The following is a 6,000-nucleotide window of genomic DNA, read 5'->3' as shown; positions in this document are numbered from 1 at the left end:
TACAGAAGGAAGAAAGGAGGAAGAAGACATGGAGAGAGTGAAAAAGGGAGGTTAGAGGAGATGGATAAAGTAAGGGAAGGAGGGAGGAGACAAAAGAAGAAGCTGAAGGGAAGAGAACCAAAGATTACAGAAGGAAGAAAGGAGGAAGATGACATGGAGAGAGTGAAAAAGGGAGGTTAGAGGAGATGGATAAAGTAAGGGAAGGAGGAACGGAGAGAGGGAGAAGAGAGAAAGGAAAAAGTTGAAGGGAAGAGAACCAAAGAGGGGAAGAAGGGGAGAAAGAAGAAGTCAATGAGAGTGAAAATGGGAGGTTAGAGGAGATGGATAAAGTAAGGGAAGGAGGAACGGAGAGAGGAAGGAAAGAAAGGAATAAGTTGAAAGGAAGGGAACCAAAGAGGGGAAGAAGTAAGGAAGAAGAAGTCAAGAAGAGAGAGTGAAAAAAGAAGGCTAGAGGAGATGGATAAAGTAAGGAAAGGGGGAACGGAGAGAGGGAGAAGAGAGAAAGGAAAAAGTTGAAGGGAAGAGAACCAAAGAGGGAAGGAGGGAAGGAGGAAAAAGTCAAGGAGAGAGTGAAGATGGGAGGTTGGAGGATTAAGGCCTAAACTATCCTCCATTTTCTCGCCTATCTATACCCCATACCTTATACTTCACAGGTCTTCATTCCCCTTCAGTAATGTGTTTTCTGTATGAAGGTAGAAGCTCATGTTTCTCAAAGCGGGTTCCTTGGCGCAGAGGGCGAAGGAACCCACTTTGTAATGTAGCGATGGAGTGGAGATCCCAGGTGGTTTGTGTGTGGGGAGGAGGTGTTTGTGTGTGTGTGTGTGTGTTGGGGGATTGGTTGTGGGTGTGGGTGTGGGTGGGGAGGGGCTGGTGTGTGTGTGTGTGGGGGGGGGGGGGCATGTATGTGTGTGTGTGTGTGCGTGTGACAAAATGTTAATCAGACAAACATATCTAAAAATCCTGGAGAAGAAGAAAAAACGATATATATGAGGACAAAAATCATCTCTTTCTATCTATCTATCTATCAATCTATATCATTCGCAAAACATAAGACTTACCATACAAACCAATAAACTCATACTCTTACAAAAAAAAAAAAAAAAAAAAAACGCCACTATTACCATAAAAAACAATACAAAGATAACGTCACCTCTTACACAACCGTTAACATATTTACACCACGGCGACATTCCATCACTAACAACCCTCTGAGTAACACGTAACAGCGCTGACAGGCGGAGAAGACAAGACGAGAGACAAGAGGTGCGCGGCGTGTCTGTGGCGTGAGAGCTCCATCGTTAGCACCTGGCACCATTATAACACGTGAACCTGTGCGTCTCTGTGGGAGTGAAGGACGCGTGTCAAGGGCCCATCCAATGCCTGAGTGCCAGTTGTGTTGGTGTGTATAAGGCGTGACATTGTTGTGGCCCTTGTCGCTGTCATCGTCCTTGTTCGTGTGTCTGTCTTCGTTACTGTCCTCGCTCTTGTCTTCTGTCCTGTCCTCGTCCTGTCTTGTTCTTGTCTTCTTCGCTGTCTTCACTGTTGGCGGCGTCTTTCTCTCCGTCCTCGTCATCCACCTTATCTTCCTTTCTGTTCTCGTTCTTATCTTCGTCCTTGTTATCATCGTTGCTGTCTTCGCCGTTGTCTTCGTCCTGGCGAGTAGTTGGGGAGGGAGAGAGGAGAAGGGGAAGCAGGAAGGATAGAGAGGGGAAAACATGATGGATGGAAGAAAGAAGGAAGAAGTGAAGAGGGAAGGATGAAAGGAATTAAGACAGGGAGAGAGAGAGAGAGAGAGAGAGAGAGAGAGAGAGAGAGAGAGAGAGAGAGAGAGAGAGAGAGAGAGAGAGAGAGAGAGGATGCCATATACTTGCATTATTGAGTGTCTCACAAAGCGGGAAGGGTCCATCCGCTCGCAACTTGAGTGTCATTTAATTAAGGGGACATAATTGCATAGTATCGTGTGCCCGCCCCTCCATTGTCGTAGGATATTGATGCCGGCGATGGAAATTGAAGTGGCGAAGCAGGGAGAGTAGACACGTGGAGTTTACTATAAAAAAAAAGACATTAAAAACACACGAACTAAATAAATGAATGGGTAGTTGAATAGATAGATACAGAACCGTAGAGACAGATAAATAGGAAAAATATATAATGGGAGAGATAGAAGAATTATATGTGGAGAAAATGTTGTGGGGAAAATAAGATTATAAAAGAATATGGAAAGATTGACATATATAAGGTGTGCAAAAGTTTGAATAGAATAGATATATACAGAACCACACAGACAGGAATGCAGGAGTAAGTGGATAAATAAAGACAACAGGAAATGAAATACACGTGAAGAAAAACATTGAGTTACACAGAAAATAGAAAATAGAAAATATATGAACGAAATCATTGAATAGGATACGTAGATACAGAACCATACAGACAGAAATCCTCCCCCCCAAAAAAACGCATAAATAAAAAAAGTAAATAAATTGAGAAAACAGAGAAATAAATGTATATACGCAAAGAAAAATATTGTGAGTTATGTAAAATGCCGAAAAAAAATATACTGAGAGAGTGGGACGAAAAGAAACAACACCAAAAGAAATACACGCAAAGAAAACAAGTGAGTAAATAAACAAAATAAAAGAAGAATATAAAAAAGATATGGATACTTATACATTTTGTCTCTATATCCATCACAAGGGACGTTATACAGATAAGCGTGTTTCTAACTAAAGTTCCGGCCGAATACACTTTTATTTTTTCCCTCTAACACAGCGGACAATAAGGACACGAAATTAACGTTTTACCACAACAGGATTAATTATGATGCTGAATAATTAATTACTGCTCATTAGGCTGCTTTGTGGGATAAAGAAAATATATATCAAGTGTGCGTGGCGTGTGGAACAGAAGGCATGACACACACACACACACACACACACACACACACACACGCAGAAAGGTCTTTGTGTGTGTGTGTGTGTGTGTGTGTGTGTGTGTGTGTGCCGGGGGGTGATGTGGACTTTGCTTTGCTTGTCTTCACAGGATGGTCTTGACCCCTGTGTGTGTGTCCTTTGATCCTTGAGAGAGAGAGAGAGAGAGAGAGAGAGAGAGAGAGAGAGAGAGGGAGAGGGAGACAGGTGAGAAAGTAAAGAAACAGAGAAAAATAAATAAACTAAGAAACTCAAAAAAGAAAATGTGTTTGTGTATGAGAGGGAAGGAGAGAGGGAGAGGGAGAGGGAGAGACAGAAGGGAGGGAGAAAAAGAATAAACTCCCTCAACAATAGTCTCTACATACCGAAGTTTGGGGCAATATATATCCACAACGTTGAACTGTAAGGGAGTTTGAGACTAACCCAAACCATTCTCGTGTTCATTGATTGGGAGAATGGGCGTAGCGGTGAGAGAGAGAGAGAGAGAGAGAGAGAGAGTCGCTTCTCCCTGATTACGTTATCGCTCACATGATTCGCACGCTATCTTAACCTCACGGGTCGCTGGCTCATAACTTTTCGTCCTTTTTCGTTTTCTACTTTTTTCCGGAATTCTGAATCTTTGTTTTAATATATTTTGTGACTTTTTATATAACTTTTTTTTTTTTTTTTACTTGTGCACATATTTCTCGAGTTTTCATATAGTACATCCATAAGTGACTGTTTTATATATACATAGAGTGATAAATAGATAGATAGTAAGATAAATAAATAGATAGATAGATAGATAGATAAAGAGATATGTACATCTGAAAATAATACCTCAGTTTTATTATTATATAGAATGTACGGAGATAAATAATGAAGATCCCTCAGCGTTCAGGGCGACCACAAACCTAAAATCTATGCAAAATATCATCATTATGTATGCTAGAAATATCCATTGTTTTTTAATCTTTTTTTCCGTTCCTTAACATCAATTCTCTTTTCTTAACCTTTCCGAGCTCGTCACTTAACCACATTACTTCCTTACCCAGTGTCCTCGAAGCTATGCAAAACATCTTCGTTACACATGCTAAAAAGATCCATTGTTTTTTTATCTTCTTTTCCGTTCCCTAATATCAATCTCCCTCCCTTAACCTTCCCGAGCTATTCACTCAGCCACTATGACTTCGTTACCCAGTGTCATAAAACCTATGCAAAATATTTTCATTACACATACTAAAAATATCCATTGTTTTTTTTATCTTATTTTCCGTTCCTTAACCTCAATAATCTTCACTTAACCTTCCCGAGCTATCCACTCAACCCTGTTATTTCCTTTCCCAGTGTCTTAAAACCAATGCAAAATATCTTTATTACACATACTAAAAATATCCATTGTTTTTTTATCTTCTTTTCCGTTCCTTAACCTCAATAATCTTCACTTAACCTTGCCGAGCTATCCACTCAACCCTATTACTTCCCTTCCCACTTCTCCTTTCCCTCGTCCTTTTGATTTCCTTTCCATTCTCTTCTCAGTTTCTCCCGCCACTTCCTCCTTGATCCGCTGCCTTCCACATCCTCACTTAATCCTTTCTCTCTGACCTTATCTCACATCCTATTCAATTTCCTTGCCTCGCGTTTCATGTCCTCTATCTCTTATTCCACCATTCTCTTGTAAAACTCTTTCTCTCTCTTATTCTTAGTACGTAGCTGTGATTATCTTTCCTTCCTCACCCTTATCTTTTTTATCTTCCTCTTTATTTTTCTTTTCTCCACCCTTTCTTATCTCGTATTTCATCCTCACTGTCCCTTATTCCATCATTCTCTTGTTAAACTCTTTCTTTCCCTTATTCTTAGTACGTAGCTGTCATTATCTTTCCATTCTCGGCCTTGTAATCTCTATGTTTTCCTTCAATCCTTTATTTTTATTTTTTCCACTCTTCTTCTCTGTCCCATATTCCTCCATTCTTTTGTTTTTACCTGTTTCTCTCCCTCCTGCTTTGTACTTTTCATTATCTTTTCTTTCACACTCTAATAATGTTTTCCTTTCCTCGTTTCATTTCCCTACTTTTCTCCATCCATCGTATTGTTCATCCACTTCCATCTATATCTCTATTTTCTCCACCTTTAAAATGACCTCCACTTTCCTCGTATCCCCTCATTATCTTTCCTGCCTCACCCTTATAATCTCTATTTTTTCTTCATTTCCTCATTTTTTTTTTCATCCTCTTATTGTACCTTCACTTTCATCTTCGTATATCTCTATTTTCTCCACTCCTCTTCTTTTCCCCTCCACTTTCCTCGTATCCCCTTCCTTCTAAGTCATCCCAGTGCCCTTCAGACTCCTTCCCCTTCAGCACGTTCAGCACTCCATCCTTTCCCTGAGCTTCGTGCCTGTCTTCGTGTGTTCAATAAGTCACTTCGGTCTGCAACACGATCATCCTCTTGTCGTTTCCCGCACCCTGACGCGATCTGAGGCTCACTTCATAGCTCTCCTTCAATCCATTCATCCCTCTCTGTGTCTCCTTGTTCCTTCTGCCTCTCTCTCCACTTCTCCTATCCTCGCTCCTTCCTTTATCTCTCCACACCTCCGTTCTTCGTTTCTCCTTCCCGTCTTGACACGATCCATTTCATCCCTTCTTTCCTTCCCCGCCGTTTCTCTCTCCTCCTCCGCACTATCTTTCTCTCCTTTGGCCAGTCTTTTCTTCATCCCTCCTTTCCCTTCACCATTCATTCTTCCCGCTCTTTCTTTCGTCTGGTCTCTCCCTCTCATCATTTTAGTCTCACATATTCCCCTCATCTCTAATTTGCCTAAACGTCATATTATGTACGTGACGACTAAGCTCTCTTTTCTGACTCCCTAACGATTTCTACAGACTGTGGGAAAAGGGAGAGGAAAGGAGAGTTCATAGCTCGGAGGAAAAAAAAAGAGGAAAGGATAGGTCACGGCTTGGAGGGAAAAGGGAGAGGAAAGGAAGGTTCACGGTTCGGAGGAAAAAGGGAGAGGAAAGGAAAGTTCACGGCTTGGAGGGAAAAGGGAGAGGAAAGGAAAGTTCACGGTTAGGAGGAAAAAGGGAGAGGAAAGGAAGGT

The sequence above is a fragment of the Eriocheir sinensis genome, chromosome 12 (assembly GCF_024679095.1).
Source record: "Eriocheir sinensis breed Jianghai 21 chromosome 12, ASM2467909v1, whole genome shotgun sequence".
NCBI lineage: Eukaryota > Metazoa > Arthropoda > Malacostraca > Decapoda > Varunidae > Eriocheir > Eriocheir sinensis.
Note: the sequence above shows the minus strand (reverse complement) of the source record.